The 20,291-nt window shown below is 42.1% G+C and overlaps 1 protein-coding gene across 20 annotated transcripts in view; it reads left to right on the top strand.

The window, feature by feature from the left end:
- Window positions 1–20,291, top strand: part of PTPRD (protein tyrosine phosphatase receptor type D) — a 2,959,440-nt gene that overhangs the window by 1,006,393 nt on the left and 1,932,756 nt on the right. For all 20 annotated transcript variants that reach the window (XM_077249189.1, XM_077249205.1, XM_077249204.1 and 17 more), the window contains exon 4: window positions 12,196–12,320. The gene's annotated coding sequence lies outside the window, so the exon portion shown is untranslated. The remainder of the gene's footprint in view (window positions 1–12,195; window positions 12,321–20,291) is intronic.

The following is a 20,291-nucleotide window of genomic DNA, read 5'->3' as shown; positions in this document are numbered from 1 at the left end:
CACTCCCTGGACACCTCATCACAGCTGGAGAACTAGCTACCCCTAAGGGTAGAAACAGGAAAGCTATCTTGCCTCAGAGAAAATCCCCAAAGGACAGATAGCCCCCCACAAATAATGACTGTGAGTGGAGAAAGAAATGACACACGTAGAATGAAACAGGATTTAGCAAAGGAGGCCACTTCTAGCTAGATAGACAGTACAGGAAAGAACACTGTGCGGTCAGTAATAAAAACTAGAAAAAGTCCACCGCAGAGAAATGCAAACATCTCCACACCTGACCAAAGGTGTAGAGGGCAAAATCTGCTGCCCAGAGCTTCCAGCTTAGCTGAATAGATCCATACTGATAAGTTGGACAAATGAGCAAAACAAAGAATGTGCTGAACAATAAAGTCCACAACAAGAGGACTGCAAAAGGACAAGCAAGGACTTATCTTTGCTGAACAGGTCAGAGTGTCAGGGAAATCCAAAAGAGCCGTGACTCCAAGCAGGAACAATTGACAACTGGCATTGATTGAGGGATAAGGCCAGACTAAAATAGCCGAGCCAGAAAGACGATCAGTGGAAGCAGCTGCTGATGCTAAATCCAAGAAGCAGCCATACCACTCAAAACCACCAGAGGGAGCCCAAGAGCAGAACTCACAAAAGTGCTACTTACAACCACCGGAGGGAGTCCAAGAGCGGAATTCACAACAAGCCCCCCTCATGGAATATAATGTAGCCCCCTCATAGAATACAATGTAGCCTCTCATAGAATATAATGTAGCCTCCCTCATAGAATACAATGTAGCCTCTCATAGAATATAATGTAACCTCCCTCATAGAATACAATGTAGCCTCTCATAGAATATAATGTAGCCCCCCTCATAGAATATAATGTAGCCTCCCTCATAGAATACAACGTAGCCTCTCATAGAATATAATGTAGCCTCCTCACAGAACAGAATGCAGCCCCCTCATAAAGTAATGTAGCCCCCTCAAAGAATATAATGCAGCCCCCTCTCATAGAGTATAATGCAGCCCCCTCTCATAGAATGTAATGCAGCCCACCTCATAGAATAGAATGCAACCCCCTCAAAAGGTATAATGCAGTCTCCACCATAGAATATAATGTAGCACCCTCATAGGGTATAATGCAGCCCCCCTCGTATAGCATAATGCAGTCCCTCCATAGAGTATACTGTAGCCCCCTCATAGGGCATAATGTTCTCCTCCCTCATATTGTATGAAGTAGCCCCCACAATATAATGTAGTCAAAGAGAGAATAATGCAGACCCCACACAGAATGAAATGCAACCCTCTCATAAAGTATAATGCAGCCTGTTGTGAATTCCATTTTTCGGACTCCCTCCTGTGGTCATGAATGGTACTTTGGTTAGTTCTGCTCTTGGACTCCCTCTGGTGGCTTTGAGCGGAACTGCTGGTCTCTGAGGTTTGCTTTCTCAGCTGCCCTCGTTTATTGCTATGTTACTTCCCTATTTAACTCTACTCAGATCGTTACTTCATGCCAGCTGTCAATGTTTCAGTATTGGTTCAGATCTCTCTTGGACTTCTCTGAGGACCTGTCTACTCCAGCAGAAGCTAAGTCCCTGCTAGTTCATTTGTTGTTACTGCTGCCTGAATATATTTCTTAGTACTGCTAATTTCTAGTCCAGCTGGCTATCATGATATTTCCTTGCTAGCTGGAAGCTCTGGGGGTGCAGTGTTGCACCTCCACACCGTGAGTCGGTGTGGGGGTCTTTTTGCATACTCTGTGTGGTTTTTGTAGTTTTTTGTGCTGACCGCATAGTTTCCTTTTTTATCCTCTGACTATTTAGTGAAGTCTGGCCTCCTTTGCTAAAAACCTGTTTCATTCCTGTGTTTGTGACTTTCCTCTTAACTCACAGTCAATATATGTGGGGGGCTGCCTTTACCTTTGGGGAATTTCTCTGAGGCAAGAGTAGGCTTCTATTTCTATCTTTAGGGGTAGTTAGCTCTTAGGCTGTGAAGAGGCGTCTAGGGAGAGTTAGGTATGCTCCACGGCTATTTCTAGTGTGTGTGATAGGAGTAGGGTTTGCGGTCAGCAGAGTTCCCACTTTCCCAGAGCTTGTTCCGATTACTAGTTTACTCATCAGGTCATTCCAGGTGCTCCTAACCACCAGGTCCATAACAGCAGCCCCCCTCATAGGGTATAATGCAGCCCCTCTCCACCTCCATAATTGTTCTCCCCTTCCACCCCCATCATTGCCTTCTCCCCCACCACCCCTATCATTGCCCTTTCCACCACCTCCATCATTGCCTTCTCCCCTACAACTCCCATCATTGTCCATTTCAACACCCCCATCATTGCCCATTTCAACACCTCCATCATTGCCTCTCTCCACCACCACCACCATTGTCCTTTCCACCACAACTATCATTGCCTTCTTCCCCACCACCCCATCATTGCCCATTTCACCACCTCCATCATTGCCTCCTTCCCCACCACCCCATCGTCCTTCCCCACCACTCCATCATTGACAATCTACAATACACACAGCACCGCACCACCCTCTCACTCACACACTCACACAAAGCACCGCACCACAAACACACCCCACCGCACCACATACTCACATGCATGCAGACAGACACACTGCGCCACTTACATATCACAGCACATCCCAGCAGCCTCTTCCACGCTGGCTGCTTTCTGTCTGAAACAGCCGTGCGCTGAGTGATGACGTCATCCAGCTGCGCTGTCACAGACAGGAAGCACCGGGCAGGAAGCAGGATGCTGGGATGTGACGTGGGAGGTGGGTGGTGCTGTGTGTCTGTCTGCATGCATGTGTGTATGTGGTGCTGTGCGGTGCTTTGTGTGTGAGTGTGAGAGAGTGGTGCGGTGGTGGTGGGGCTTTACATGCGGGCTAACGCTGCCCACTATTAAAGTGAAAATGGTATTCACTCCTCTCCACACCTATGGGGGCCTAGGGAAGAGTGAATATTCATTTCTCTTTAGCAGCAGGGACAGGTGTGGCTTCCTGTCAACCGCTGCTGCTCCACTGGCACAGGGCAGGCCCCCTTGACTCAAGGGCCCCATAGCCACAGGCTGGGGGCCACTAGAGCAGTTAGGGCCTTAGACAGCTGCTGGCCAGTTTGCCAGCAGGTGTCAGTGCCTGGGCCCACCGGAAAATCCTCCGGTTCTCCGGTGAGCCAGTATGACCCTGGGTATACACCAGAGAGAGCTTGGGGTTATATATGCAGCTCACATATCTTTGCGTCTCCTTTGCTTATCTTTGAAATAACATGTTTTCCAAAATGTACCACTAGCATCACTAATTTCATGGCTTTGTGAAGGGAACAATAGGATTGCTAGTACTTTACCAAAACCCAAACCCCTATCATTAAAAAATATATATATTTTAAATTAAATAAGGATTAAATATAGAAGTTATTTTAAGAAATAAAACAAAATGATACACTTACGTTTTTTTCTAAATACAGTATACTGGGAATATTATATGCTGGCAGTTTGTGGACCTTCAGCTGGCAATGTTTTTACGAGGACTTTAATACTTATTGTGCTCTCTAATATCTACAGTGGGCACTGCAATATGTTCATTGCTATACTGTCATGTTTATTATGTACAGTATTATATATTTGTACAGTATAACAGCATTGTCTGTAATTTCCTCAATGAGTAGATCATGCTAAAAAGTACTATTATATTCTCAGTCTATTAAAATATAGATTTTATAATATAATTAGAAATATACTACAGTAGATGATTTATAACTAAGTGGATGTCAGGCATTGACATACTTGGCTAAAAGACCTGTCTTGTCTAATATTATGTAAAAAAAAAAAAACTTGGTCGGATTTTGTAATTTTTGCTCCTGCTTTTTTCATACTTTGTCTTTTTTTAAAAAAACTTTTCAGACAAATTTATAAAAATTATACATCAATTTTAATGCTCATTGTGCCAAGTGTGTAATTTTTATTTTTTAACTTATAAAAAAAGCTGTTGAACAGCATTTTACCTGTCAATCTCTTAGCGTGCCCATGATGTGAGTGTGGGAAATTATAGGTTACCATGACATCTGGAGGTCTGCTGAAAACCTCTGTGCATGTTATGACAATTCTATGAAAGCCAGCCTGTATGTAGATCATTAATTTCTCTAGTAATAGAAGTGATGATACAATACACAAGCGATCAGACGATTGAGGCTTCAGGGACTATTAAATACAGTAAAATAAAAGTAAAAAGTCTGGAAAAAAAACAGAAAGGTTCAAATTCCCCCCCACTAAAAATAAAACAATAATCAAAAATTAAAAATACACTGCGTCATAAAAGTCAAATCTATCAAAATATAAAGTAAATTAATCTAACTCTTAAACGGCATAGCGAAAAGTAAATTAAAAAGCTAGAATTATGGGGTTTTTTGGCCACCGTAACATTGGTATCAAATATCAAATATTGGTATTGGTAACATTGGTGTCAAAATGGTATCAATAATAACATCTGCTCAGGATACAAAAATAATCTCTCACACTGCCTCATATCCTGAAAATGATGGCGATATGGGTCTCGAAAAATGGCTACTTAAGCAAAGTTTTTTATTTCTTTTGCAAATTTCCACATTTTTTTCATCACTTAAATAAAAAAAATATACAGATGCTTCTCACAAAATTAGAATATCATCAAAAAGTTAATTTATTTCAGTTTTTCAATACAAAAGGTGGAACGAATATATTATATTGAGTCATTACACACAGAGTGATCTATTTCATGTGTTTACTGCTATTTATGTTGATGATTATGGATTGCAGCCAATGAAAACCCAAAAGTCATTATTTTTATAAATTAGAATAATTAACAAAACACACCTGCAAAGGCTTACTAAGCATTTTAAAAGGCCCCTTAGTCTGTTTCAGTAGGCCCCACAATCATGAGAAAGACTGTTGGCTTGAAAGATGCCCAGAAGGCAGTCAATGACACACTCCACAAGGAGGGTAATCCCCAAAAGGTCATTGCTAAAGAAGCTGGCTATTTACAGAGTGCTGTATCCCAGCATATTAATGGAAAGTGTAGTGAAAGGAAAAAGTGTGTTAGAAGAAGGTGAACAAGCAACTGGGATAATCACAGCCTTGAAAGGATTGTTAAGTAAAGGCCATTCCAAAATTTGGAAGTGCAAGAGCCACCACACATAGACATATCCAGGACATGGAACAAACAGCCATAAAGTCCCATAAAAAATAGATATTTATTAAACATCATTAAAACCACCAAACAGGATACAGTAATACAGTACAGGGGAATAGACATGCGTCCCTAACAGCCATGGATAACGGGCCAGGACACCAACCCACAATCTGCCCAAATGCAATGATGAGATGTATTATAACAGATACCCATAACTGTTGAAGGAAATAATGGACCAGTGCCCTAGCATGGGAAACATTGCATATCACAACAGAATAATTTACATACCCAGCATATGCACAGTAGACAGAATGGGTGGGTGACCAGACCCGACCCTGACGCGCGTTTTGGAGCGGACAGCTCCTTTATCAGGGACCCCGCTTTCCACTCCAAAACGCGCGTCGGGGTTGGGTCTGGTCGCATATGCATATGCTGTGCATATGCTCGGTATGTAAATTATGCTGTTGTGATATGTAACGCTTCCCATGCTAGGGCACTGGTCCATTATTTCCTTGAATAGTTATGGGTATCTGTTATAATACATCTCATCATTGCATTTGGGCAGATTGTGGGTTAGTGTCCTGGCCCGTTATCCATGGCCGTTAGGGACGCATGTCTATTCCCCTGTACTGTATTACTGTATTCTGTTTGGTGGTTTTAATGATGTTTAATAAATATCTATTTTTTATGGGACTTTATGGCTGTTTGTTCTATTTTTCTTTCTAATTTATGTTTGGCAGCTGGCCCCTATATGTCCTTGTAGCATATTTGTTACTTCTGAGTTCTGGTATGATATACTGGTAATTTATATATATCTATTTAATATGCTGGCTTCAATATTGTTTTGATATCCAGGACATGGGCTACAAGTATTGCATTCCTTGTGTCAAGTCACTCATGACCAACAGACAATGCCAGAACCATCTTTCCTGGGCCAAGGAGAAAAAAAAAACTGGACTGTTGCCCAGTGGTCCAAGGTGTTGTATTCAGATGAAAGTAAATTTTGTATTTCATTTGGAAATCAAGGTCCCAGAGTCTGGAGGAACAGTGGAGAGGCGCACAATCCAAGCTGCCTGAGGTCTAGTGAAAATTTTCCACAATCAGTGATTGTTTGGGGAGCCATGTCATCTGCTGGTGTAGGTCCACTGTGTTTTCTGAAGACCAAAGACAGCACAGCTGACTACCAGGAAATTTTAGAGCACTTCATGCTTCACTCTGCAGACAAGCTTTTTGGAGAAGGAAATTTCATCCTCCAGCAGAACTTGGCACCTGTCCACACTGCCAAAAATACCAATACCTGGTTTAAATCAACAGTATCGCTCTGCTTGATTGGCCAGAAAACTCGCCTGACCTTAGAGAATAGAGAATCTATGGGGTATTGTCAAGATGAAGATGAGAGACACCAGAACCAACAATGCAGAAAAACTGAAGGCTGATGTCAAAGCAACCTGGAATCCATAACACCTCAGCAGTGCCAGAGGCTGATCGCCTTCATGCCACACCACATTTATGCAGTAATTGATACAAAAAAGAGCCTCAACCAAGAATTGAGTGAATTTACAGAACATACATTTCAGTATTTCAACATTTCAGATTTTAAGTAATTTTTCAAGCTGGTGTTATAAAGTATTCTAATTTACTGAGATAATGACTTTGGAGTTTTCATTGGCTATAAGCCATAATCATCAACATTAACAGAAATAAACACTTGAAATAAAATCACTCTGATTGTAATGACTCTCTATAATATGTGTTTCACTTTTTTTTTTAATAACTTTAAAAAAAATTGAATACATTAACTTTTTGATGATATTCTAATTTTGAGAGAAGCACCTTTACATGTTTGGTATCTGTATAATAATACTGACCTGGAGAATCATAGCGCCCAGTCAGTTTTACCATATAGTGAACACTGCAAATATTTTTTAAAAAAATAGAAATTGCACTGTTTTTGCAATTTCAATGCACTTGAAATTTTTTCCTGCTTTTCAGTGTATTATTTCATAAATTGAATAATGTAATTCAAAAGTGCAACTGGTCCCGCAAAAAAATCAAGCCCTCATATGCCTATGTGGATGGAAAAATGTAAAAGTTTGACTCTTGGAAGAAGGGGAGTTAAAAAATTAAAAAAGAAAAAGAAAATTTTTTATCCTAAGTCTGAGACTTTTTTAAGGAGAGTTCTGAGACAAAAAAATGGTCATTTGAAAGTTGTGCCATACCAAGATCAGCATGAGCCTTACCCTTAAGAGCCTAACCACCACAGCATGATCAGGCACATGTCTTCTAAACACCCAATCTGGTGGGACGAACGCCTTGGTCCACAGTTGGTGTCAGCAGGAGAGAACACTTCCCCTGTGCTATTTGCTTTCCATTCCATTGTCCATGACACTGGCACATATGCCTCTCACTCTGTACCTGTCCTTCCATATTCTGAGGCACTATCATCAGGCACTTCCAAGGCACAAAATTCAGCTACCCTACCACAGGCCTTAGAACAAAAAAGAAAGTTCCCTGTTAACCACCCACCCACAGGCCAAAACGCTTGATGGGCACATTTCCAGGCTGCTTGCTGTGGAAATGTTGTCACCTAGTCTAGTAGTCACAGAGGATTTCTACCGAGTCATGTACACAGCCATCCCTTGGTACTCAGTCCCAGCTGCCACTATTTCTCCCAGTGTGGCATCCCTACCTTGTACCAGCACATGCCCAAGATCATCACACGTGCCCTTACCAATGCACTTACTGGGATTGTTCACTTAACAACCGACATGTGGACAAGCGCTTGTGGCCAGGTACATTACATTTCCATTAACGCAAACTGGATGAATATTGTGGAGGTCAGGGCTAAGTCACACCCAGAAACTGCACATGCGCTACCAGCGCCGAAGATTGCTGCACAACTTCTTTGAGGGTTTCCTCCACGTCCTACACCAGTTCATGCACCCCCACCTGCTCTTCTCTCATCCTCCATCTCTGACGTGTTATCTCAGATCACATCATCCACAACAGCCAGAAACTGGAAGTAAGTTCTGCATCTCTGCTTTAGTGAAATGGCAACAAGCTATGCTGAAGCTCATATCTGCGAGTCAGCTACAGCTGCCGCTGCTATGGCAGTGCTGCGGCAGCCCATGCAAGTGCCAGCTCACTGACTGGTCTGTGACATCACTACATACTGGAACATCAAACTGCATTTGCTGGCAAGGCTTTTTGAGCACCAGAGGACAGTTGTGGAATACTAGCTCCAACACACACATCAGTATTCTGGTCAGTCTACACACATAGCAACTGAAGAGTGGTCATGGATGTATGACATTTGTATTGTTCGCCAAAATTGATGCCATAATCAGCACAATGATTCCTCTTCTGCCAATTTAACATGAAGCATGAGGAGGAGCTATAAGGAGGCTAAGGAAGAGGAAGAACAGGAGCTGGTTCCGCAACAGAGGCTAGTACCCACAAAAGTTTTGTCCTGTCTCTCCTATGTGGATGGCCTGAGGAGGGGAATAAGGAGAAAGAAAGCGAAGAGAAGGAGATGGAGAGTTGTCATCATGGTGGAGACAGGGAAGTGTTAGCTGTTTGGACCTTGGCACATATGGCTGACTTTATGTACCACTGCCTTTCCCATAATCCTCACCTTTTATTCATCTTGCATATAAATGAGTACTGGTTGGTCATCCGGGAAGACCCACACTACACGGAAAACCTTGCATCTCTTCTGTCTGAGGCAAAGAGGTCTATTAAAATGGCGCTATACCAGGAGGCCATTGTGAAAAATATGTTGAAAAAATTCCCAACAGACAATGCTAGCAGCAGGGGGCAAGCTACCTTGCCCATTCAAGGATGAAAAGTGAGGGAGACATACACCAAGTATAGAAGAGGCAGAAACACCCTGTCAAAAGCCTTGGCCAACTTTGTGACACCCTCCCAGCATTCAGGCTCTGATAACTGAGTATTTTTGACAAGGAGGGAAAAGTTTTTAAAGTTGGTCAAGAGATATCTGGCTAACAAATTCAGCATACTCCCTAATTCCTCTGCGACCTTCAACTATTGGGTCTTAAAGCTGGACACCTGGCCTGAGCTGTCCCTCTATGCTTTGAAGGTGTTTTGCTGCCCTGCCACTAGCGTATTATATGACTGGGATTTTAGTTCTGCGGGGGGTCATAACAGACAGATGCTGAAAATGCTGTTAGGCTCACTCTGATAAAAATGAACAAAGCCTGGATTAGCCACTACTTTTCCACACCATCAGATGACAGAAGTACATATAGTTTTTGTTAATCTACAATACTTTAATGAGGCCCTCCAGAGCCTTTATGATTGCTGAAATACAACTACACATTCTTAATTATTTGATGAAGCACTCCAGTTGATGCCTTTAAGGGTGTATGGATGATCCGCCTTAGAATTTTTTTCTGGCTTTGCACTGTGTTCACAGCCTTTATGAGTGTAGAAGTACCACAATTACACTTTTTTAATATTTCAATGAGGCACTCCAGTTGGTGCCTTGAAGGGTCTATGGATGGCCCTGCTTGTATATTTTGGCAGGCTTTGCACTTAGTGCATAGCCTTTATGAGTATAGGAGTACCACTACATGAGACAGAGAGATACTACCCAGTCAACCCTCATCTCATCTGCTCAGCACAGACTGGGCATCAATGGGGAGGGGGAACAGTAGCTGGTTGCTAGCACAACAGTGACCACTACCCAAACAAGCTTTTTCCCATCTCTCCTATGTGGATGGGGAATAAGGAGGAAGAGAGGGAGGAGGAGATGGAGAGTCATCATCATAATGGAGATAGGGAAGTCTTGGCTGTAGGGACCTTGGCATATATGGCCAAATTTATGCACTGTTGCCTTTCCCGTAACCCTCAAATTATACTCATCTTGAGCAAAAAAGAGTACTGGTTGGTCACTCTGCTAGGCCCACGCTACAAGGAGAACCTTCTTAGAATTTATTTTGGCTTTGGACTGTGGGCAGAGTCTTTATGAGTATAGAAGTACAACAACTACACTGTTTTATTTTTTTAAGAGGCCCTCCAGTTGGTGCCTTCAAGGGTGTATGGATGACCCTGCTTGCAATTCTAGGAGTACCACTACATGACAACAGAACACAACAGAATGTGTATGAGGCCCTCCTTTATGTCTAATACAAAGTGTATCTGAGTCCCTCTTTCATCATAAATTACACTGAAATTTCCCATATTTTGCTAAAAATTTCAACTTTGGTATACTTAAATTTTGCCTTATATACAAGTCATTATATAGGAAAAATGTTTATTTCCTGTAAACTCTAATTTCTCTTCAACTTTGAATGTTTTATTGTCAGTAATTAAAGTGGAGTAAAAGTGTGACACCATTGTTCTCAGCAGCGATCTTGGAGTCAGAGATGCTTCCAAGGGTCTTCCCCATGCTGTTCTCCTTCCATTCAGCACTTTACCATCCATTTCAGCATTTGCACTGCCCAACAGATCCTCCTAATAGGGGCTGCCAGAAAAATGCTTGTATTTCCCACTGGCTCCCATTATACTTGTAACTCGAAAAGAGCATCCGAGCATTAGAAATTGCTCGGTTTGAGTAATGAGCATCCAAGCACTTTAATGATTGCTCATTCCTATCAACAAATTAGTGAAAGTGTAGCAAAAAAAATTTTTGCCAAAAATCTTATTGAAAAAATTAATCTGGGCCAATTACAAGTACTGTAAGAGTGTAAACCATTTCAACGGACAATTTTAATAATATCAAAGTGATTTCACGTTACATGGATACGTGTAATTGGTTTAGAACATTTTTAAATTGCTGTGCTGTCACACAATATCACAATGCTTACTTAGTATTTAATGGTTTTCTCTCTATATACCTAGCTTAGCTATGAGATGTGATGTGTTCTCACTATCCAGACTCACCACAAATGACTGCAGGATTCTTTGCCTTGGCTTTTATACAGGGTATGATATTTCCTCCTCTTCGGCTGTGCTATACTACTTAATGTCTTGTTGCAAGGTATTATGAGGAAGTTCACTTGGCCATGTCCATGTTAATGTGAGTCTTCTCTGAATGATGCAGTCTTTTGCAACATGTAAAAATCAGCAGCCATTTTAGACAATTCATGTCAATCAAATATATTAAATTCCTCACCTTACCCCTTTTTTTTGTAGCATTCACTCAATCTTAGTTTATCAATAAGATATTTATTTAGTGAAACAGAAATAAAGATAGACTGTCAGATTAACGGAAGGATCAAGTCACAGCCATTGCCCATAGGAGTATAAAGAAACTGTAGGTAGAGAGAGAGAGAGAGTCAGAGACACAGAAAGAATCTGTCATTTTTTTTAATGACCTATTTCTTCGTTACACCAACAATGATCTTTACTAGAGATTAGGGATTTTCTTAAATTGAATTTTACTTAAATTTTACAAAAATTTACATTCTGGATTGTACAGATTATTTGTATTCCACTCTGTGCGACTTCATACAAAATGGAGCTTAACAATAAATGGATGACTATTAGGTTAAAAAGAAAATGAAAATGTACTTTGCTGCTTAGCACTGATGCTCTAGTGAGCCTGGTGCCTGTCAGTATCATCATGGTTACAGCCGCCCCTCACTGTGTAATGAAAAGTGACTCTACGACTGAAAGCCAGAGAATGCCGGTAAGAATAACATTATATACTTCCTAGTAGCCAGGTCTTCCATGCAGCGGCCACATTGCTTTATAACACTATTAATCTGCAAATTAACCCCTTATCTGCAGGTTAATACTGTTATTTAACATGACAAGTTTCCTTTAATCAGAATCCTCTGTAACATTCTGACTCCGAATAACCATCTAGTTGCATACTATTCATCCCTGGTTGACCTCTTGCTTAATAACTATCATTTATTTACATTTTTACACAGTGTTTCATATAGAGTATGAAAGCTCCATCATATGCACAACATTGAGCTGTAATCTATTTAAAAGTTTCAACATTGTTTGGGGTCCTTGTTTTAAGTGTAAAATACTTTGTTTCTTATTGAGGTCTGTTTTATTTCAGGTAAAGAAGCAAAATATTATACAGCATTCAGCATTATCCATTTTTTGAAAGCTAAGAAAGAAGAAACCTCATTCTGGCAAAATGTTGGCACCTGCACAATCTGCATATGAGCGCCTTGTATCCTGGTGAGTTATTTTATATATATATGATTATGATTACATATTGATTTTATATTAATGAAAATATATGAATGCAATCCTATATTATTTTAAAACATATTTTCACTTCAATAAATATTGTTCAAACATCCTAATACTATTAAATATATTATTAAATAGCTATTTCTTGCATGACTCCACCAAGCCTTTTCAGAATGTATCTCCAATGTATTCATTGCCTCTACATGCCTACAACTAAGTGACATGTCCTGTAAATTAATATTCTCTGGTTAATTAAAGCTATGACAGAATCTACCCTATATTGCTCCTGCAGATGAGCGTATGAGAAATCGTCTGAGTTTCATCCAGAAAACTCAGATGCTTTTTTTCTGATTTTCATCCTATTTTCATCAGTCTGCCATTTGTGTGTCCATTTTTTTATGTCTGTGTGACATCCATGTGATGTCCTGGTGCAATCCATTTTCAAAATGTACATGATTAAATACAGGTTGCTCATAATAGAAATGAATCTGTAACAATGGGATAAATATTTAGAATTGAGAGTCCTCAGTGGTTGATACCTTTTAATGGCTAACTGAAAAGATGGTAACAAAATGCAAGCTTTCGAGACTACATACGTCTCTTCATACGTCTTTGCCTGATGAAGAGACGTATGTAGTCTCGAAAGCTTGCATTTTGTTACCATCTTTTCAGTTAGCCATTAAAAGGTATCAACCACTGAGGACTCTCAATTCTAAATATTTTTCTATCTACTGGCTAACACGGTACCAAGATATATTTCTTTCCTGTAACAATGGGATGACACCCTAATGTTCCTTGTGTGATCCATTTTTTACTCACCCAAAGACTTGAATAGGTGAGTAATAAAATGGATTGCATACTATGAAGAAATCTCACAGACATACCTATTCACCCATACATGACATCTACAGTACTTATACAGCATAACGGGAGGTGCGTTCCCACAAACCGCCATAGATGCATGGTGCAACGATCGAGTCGGCTCACTCGCAGATCTAGCGCTATCATCAGCGTACGTCCACTATATATTTTAGTTGATAGCATTCAGTGAAATATTTTAGCTGACAAAAGCATTGCAGGGTATTAGATTAACAAACAGGGCAGGAAAAGTTTGAAAAAATTGTAAATATGTTTTAAAAATATCACAAAATAAAGAACAAAACAGCCTCAAAATGAGGCTCCATAAATTTCTCCTTATGAGCTCTGATACCACACTATACTCTTTTTGAAATATAAACAACAAACTCTTCACTTTTATGGACAATTAATGCAACACTGTCGTCCCTTATGAACTCTAACCTTCACAGTGTCCCTTATTGAACTATATTCACCATATCATCCTCCCTCTTACCTGATGTAGTTTGAATTGACTGTCTTCAGTGTACCTTTGGTAGGAGCCTTGGCCTATGTGATAAGCCTTATTAACTCTACAGGATCTAGATGATCTACTTCTCATAGACTTTGTAGCGCTGATTCTGAAACTGATTATTTTAAGCCCACCGATCTTAAGTTGCTAGATGTTCTGTTTTATCACTGAGATGTTTCAACTCCATCATTGAAGCAGGATTGTGTCTCGTTATTTTCTCCAACTAGGTAGACTATGTGCTACTCAAATTCCTCAGTTCTTTATGCCTGTTTCCTCAGACTGTTGTAAATATGGGGTTAGTTAACATTTATATAACCTGTCCCAGAGCCTTCTCGATATATGGGGCTAATGCATTTGTGACCTGGGTTACTATTTTCTTGTTGTTTACTGGTTGTTAATATCTTTTCGAGGTTCCGCTATTACTGTCCTCTTTGTAAGAGAGAAGTACTAGAGATTGCTCTATGTGAAAGTGTTCTGCTGTGGGCAAGACATTGCCTTCCCATTTTGGCTGATCCACTTAGCACTAGTATCTCTCTGTGTCTTTTGTGTACTGTGCAACAGATATCAACCCACCCACCATGGACCTGCTTTAAAATTGATCTGAACCATATCACTACATGTCCTCTTGGTTTAATCCGGGTCGGAAGCATAGGCTCCTCCTCATGCTCCTACATCACCAGTACTGAAACCAGAAGTCCATTTTATATTATTTACATAATTAGTGCTATATATTATGAACAGTAATGTGCTTTAAAAGCATGTATCATATTAAATATATCCCCCTAACTGTCCTACGTATTATAACCTGTACTATATGCAATCTGTATAGTATTTGGGTGATTTTGTTACTGTTGAACTCATGCTTAACAGGACAACCCAATGGGCAGTGTTCTATACATAATATACAGCATAGTGCATATGGTATTGTGAGGTGGGATAAATTAAACATGGCATATTTTTCATCCATAGTACATTTTACAGATACCCATTGCACCCAGGGCCGGCGTCCGCACCCGGCGTACCCGGGCAAGTGCCGGGGCCCTGAACAAAGTGGGGGCCCACTCGTGGCTGGGACATCAGGGGGCCATGGCCGCTCCCCCAGCAGCTTTGGCACTACTTGAGCTCAGCCGTCACTTAAACAAACATGGCCGTGCACAGTGCACTGTGCAGCTGTGTCTGCTAGTAATGACGCAGCCGGGCTGACACACAAGCAAAGTTAAAAGCACAGTGCCATCCCGACCACATCATTAGTAGCAGACACAGCTGCAGAGTGCACTGTGTGCGGCCATGTCTGTTTATGTGATGGCCATCAAGCAGCACACTCCATATCCACATGCCAGAGGAGCCTGATGGGCAGCAAGCCAGGGGGAGGTGAGTGAGGCTTGTGTCTGTCTGTGTATACATGTATGATGTGCATATCTGTGTATATCAGTGTGTATGACTGTATATATTTATGTATTTTTGTGTATTTGTCTTCAAATATATGTTTGTACATATCTGCGTATTGTATGTGTGCATGTCTGTGTATTGTACTGTATGCGTGTGCATGTCTGCGTATTGTACTGTATGCGTGTGCATGTCTGCATATTGTATGTGTTTGTATCTCTGCGTATTGTGTGTGTGCATGTCTGAATACTGTATGTGTGTGCATGTCTGAGTACTGTGTGTGTGCATGTCTGCGTACTGTATGTGTGTGCATGTCTGCGTACTGTATGTGTGTGCATGTCTGAATACTGTATGTGTGTGCATGTCTGAGTACTGTATGTGTGTGCATGTCTGAATACTGTATGTGTGTGCATGTCTGAGTACTGTATGTGTGTGCATGTCTGAGTACTGTATATGTGTGCATGTCTGAGTACTGTATGTGTGTGCATGTCTGAATACTGTATGTGTGTGCATGTCTGAGTACTGTATGTGTGTGCATGTCTGAATACTGTATATGTGTGCATGTCTGAATACTGTATGTGTTGTGAATTTGCTTTTTGCTCCCTCTAGTGGTTACTAGTTTTTTGACTCTGGTTTTTCTGTCATTCCTTTTATCCGCACCTGGGTCGTTAGTTAGGGGTGTTGCTATATAAGCTCCCTGGACCTTCAGTTCAATGCCTGGCAACGTAGTTATCAGAGCTAGTCTGCTGTGCTCTTGTCTACTGATCCTGGTTCCAGTTATATCAGCTAAGTCTGCCTTTTGCTTTTTGCTATTTGTTTTGGTTTTGTATTTTTGTCCAACTTGTTCCAAAACTATATCCTGACCTTTGCTGGAAGCTCTAGGGGGGCTGGTGTTCTCCCCCCGGACCGTTAGACGGTTCGGGGGTTCTTGAATTTCCAGTGTGGATTTTGATAGGGTTTTTGTTGACCATATAAGTTACCTTTCTTTATTCTGCTATCAGTAAGCGGGCCTCTCTGTGCTAAACCTGGTTCATTTCTGTGTTTGTCATTTCCTCTTACCTCACCGTCATTATTTGTGGGGGGCTTCTATCCAGCTTTGGGGTCCCCTTCTCTGGAGGCAAGAAAGGTCTTTGTTTTCCTCTACTAGGGGTAGCTAGATTCTCCGGCTGGCGCGTGTCATCTAGAATCAACGTAGGAATGATCCCCGGCTACTTCTAGTGTTGGCGTTAGGAGTAGATATATGGTCAACCCAGTTACCACTGCCCTATGAGCTGGATTTTTGTATTCTGCAGACTTCCACGTTCCTCTGAGACCCTCGCCATTGGGGTCATAACAGTTTGCCAGGCCAGTATTAAATGTTTAATGCATTGCAGAAGAGGGATTATAAGAAAGAAGATTCTGAGTTTTTTTTTTTTTTTTTCTTCTTCCCCTTTACCTCAGAGTGGCTATGCTTGCTGCAGACATGAATGTCCAGACCTTGATTACAAGTGTGGACCAGCTGGCTACTCGTGTGCAGGGCATACAAGACTATGTTATCAGAAATCCTAGGTCAGAACCTAAAATACCGATTCCTGAACTGTTTTCCGGAGACAGGTTTAAGTTTAGGAATTTCGTGAATAATTGTAAATTGTTTTTGTCCCTGAGACCCTGTTCATCTGGAGATTCTGCTCAGCAAGTAAAAATTGTTATTTCGTTCTTACGGGGCGACCCTCAGGATTGGGCTTTTTCGCTGGCGCCAGGAGATCCGGCATTGGCTGATCTTGATGCGTTTTTTCTGGCGCTCGGTTTACTTTATGAGGAACCCAATCTTGAGATTCAGGCAGAAAAGGCCTTGCTGGCTATGTCTCAGGGGCAGGACGAGGCTGAAGTGTATTGCCAAAAATTTCGGAAATGGTCCGTGCTGACACATTGGAACGAGTGTGCACTGGCCGCTAATTTTAGAAATGGCCTTTCTGAAGCCATTAAGAATGTTATGGTGGGTTTTCCCATTCCCACAGGTCTGAATGATACTATGGCACTGGCTATTCAAATTGACCGGCGGTTGCGGGAGCGCAAAACCGCAAATTCCCTCATGGTGTTGTCTGAACAGACACCTAATTCGGTGCAATGTGATAGAAAAACCGCAAATTCCCTCATGGTGTTGTCTGAACAGACACCTGATTTAATGCAATGTGATAGAATCCTGACTAGAAATGAGCGGAAAATTCATAGACGCCGGAATGGCTTGTGCTACTACTGTGGTGATTCTACACATGTTATCTCAGCATGCTCTAAACGTATAGCTAAGGTTGTTAGTCCTGTCACCGTTGGTAATTTGCAACCTAAATTTATTCTGTCTGTAACTTTGATTTGCTCACTGTCATCTTATCCTGTCATGGCGTTTGTAGATTCAGGTGCTGCCCTGAGTCTCATGGATCTCTCATTTGCTAAGCGCTGTGGTTTTACTCTTGAACCATTAGAAAATCCTATTCCTCTTAGGGGTATTGATGCTACACCATTGGCTGCAAATAAACCGCAGTATTGGACACAGGTTACCATGTGCATGACTCCTGAACACCGCGAGGTGATACGTTTCCTGGTTTTACATAAAATGCATGATTTGGTTGTTTTAGGGCTGCCATGGTTACAGACCCATAATCCAGTCCTGGACTGGAAGGCTATGTCAGTCTCAAGTTGGGGCTGTCGTGGTATTCATGAGGATTCCCTGCCTGTGTCTATTGCTTCTTCTACGCCTTCGGAAGTTCCGGAGTATTTGTCTGATTATCAGGACGTCTTCAGTGAGTCTGAGTCCAGTGCACTGCCTCCTCATAGGGACTGTGACTGTGCTATAGATTTGATCCCAGGCAGTAAATTTCCTAAGGGAAGACTGTTTAATCTGTCGGTACCTGAACATACCGCTATGCGTTCATATATCAAGGAGTCTCTGGAGAAAGGACATATTCGTCCGTCTTCTTCCCCTCTTGGTGCGGGATTCTTTTTTGTGGCAAAAAAGGACGGATCTTTGAGACCTTGTATTGATTATCGGCTTTTAAATAAGATCACTGTCAAATTTCAGTATCCTTTACCGCTGTTGTCTGACTTGTTTGCCCGGATTAAGGGTGCCAAGTGGTTCACCAAGATAGACCTTCGTGGTGCGTACAACCTTGTGCGCATTAAGCAAGGTGATGAATGGAAAACCGCATTCAATACGCCCGAAGGTCATTTTGAGTACTTGGTGATGCCTTTTGGTCTCTCCAATGCGCCTTCAGTTTTTCAGTCCTTTATGCATGACATTTTCCGGAAGTATCTGGATAAATTTTTGATTGTTTATCTGGATGATATTTTGGTTTTTTCTGATAATTGGGATTCGCATGTGGAGCAGGTCAGGTTGGTCTTTAAAATTTTGCGTGAAAATTCTTTGTTTGTCAAGGGCTCAAAGTGTCTCTTTGGTGTACAGAAGGTTCCCTTTTTGGGGTTCATTTTTTCCCCTTCTGCTGTGGAGATGGACCCAGTCAAGGTCCGAGCTATTCTTGATTGGACTCAGCCCTCGTCAGTTAAGAGTCTTCAGAAGTTCTTGGGCTTCGCTAACTTCTACCGTCGTTTTATCGCTAATTTTTCTAGCATTGTGAAACCTTTGACGGATATGACCAAGAAGGGCTCCGATGTAGCTAACTGGGCTCCTGCTGCCGTGGAGGCTTTCCAGGAGTTGAAACGCCGGTTTACTTCGGCGCCTGTTTTGTGCCAGCCTGACGTCTCACTTCCCTTTCAGGTTGAGGTGGATGCTTCGGAGATTGGGGCAGGGGCCGTTTTGTCGCAGAGAGGCCCTGGTTGCTCTGTTATGAAACCTTGTGCCTTTTTCTCTAGGAAGTTTTCGCCTGCCGAGCGAAATTATGATGTGGGCAATCGGGAGTTGTTGGCCATGAAATGGGCATTTGAGGAGTGGCGTCATTGGCTCGAGGGTGCTAAGCATCGTGTGGTGGTCTTGACTGATCACAAAAATCTGATGTATCTCGAGTCTGCTAAACGCCTTAATCCGAGACAGGCCCGCTGGTCATTGTTTTTCTCCCGCTTTGATTTTGTTGTCTCGTATTTACCTGGTTCAAAGAATGTGAAGGCCGATGCTCTTTCTAGGAGCTTTGTGCCTGATGCTCCTGGAGTCGCTGATCCTGTTGGTATTCTTAAAGATGGAGTTATCTTGTCAGCTATTTCTCCGGATCTGCGACGTGTGTTGCAGAGATTTCAGGCTGATAGGCCTGAGTCTTGTCCACCTGACAGACTGTTTGTCCCGGATAAGTGGACCAGCAGAGTCATTTCCGAGGTTCATTCCTCGGTGTTGGCAGGTCACCCGGGAATTTTTGGCACCAGAGATCTGGTGGCCAGGTCCTTTTGGTGGCCTTCCTTGTCAAGGGATGTGCGGTCATTTGTGCAGTCCTGTGGGACTTGTGCTCGAGCTAAGCCTTGCTGTTCTCGTGCCAGCGGTTTGCTCTTGCCCTTGCCTGTCCCGAAGAGACCTTGGACACATATCTCCATGGATTTCATTTCTGATCTTCCGCTATCTCAGGGCATGTCCGTTATCTGGGTGATATGTGATCGCTTCTCCAAGATGGTCCATTTGGTTCCTTTGCCTAAGCTGCCTTCCTCTTCCGATCTGGTTCCTGTGTTTTTCCAGAACGTGGTTCGTTTGCACGGCATCCCTGAGAATATTGTGTCTGACAGAGGATCCCAGTTCGTTTCCAGGTTCTGGCGATCCTTTTGTAGTAGGATGGGCATTGATTTGTCGTTTTCGTCTGCTTTCCATCCTCAGACTAATGGACAGACGGAGCGAACCAATCAGACTTTGGAGGCTTATTTGAGGTGTTTTGTCTCTGCTGATCAGGACGATTGGGTGACATTCTTGCCGTTGGCTGAGTTTGCCCTTAATAATCGGGCTAGTTCCGCCACCTTGGTTTCACCTTTTTTCTGCAACTCTGGTTTCCATCCTCGCTTTTCTTCGGGTCATGTGGAGCCTTCTGACTGTCCTGGGGTGGATTCTGTGGTGGATAGGTTGCAGCAGATCTGGAATCATGTGGTGGACAACTTGAAGTTGTCACAGGAGAAGGCTCAGCGCTTTGCCAACCGCCGCCGCGGTGTGGGTCCCCGACTACGCGTTGGGGATTTGGTATGGCTTTCTTCCCGCTTTGTTCCTATGAAGGTCTCCTCTCCCAAATTTAAACCTCGTTTTATTG

This window comes from Ranitomeya variabilis, chromosome 1 (assembly GCF_051348905.1).
Source record: "Ranitomeya variabilis isolate aRanVar5 chromosome 1, aRanVar5.hap1, whole genome shotgun sequence".
In the NCBI taxonomy this organism is placed as follows: domain Eukaryota; kingdom Metazoa; phylum Chordata; class Amphibia; order Anura; family Dendrobatidae; genus Ranitomeya; species Ranitomeya variabilis.
This window is presented reverse-complemented; position numbering and strand designations above follow the sequence as displayed.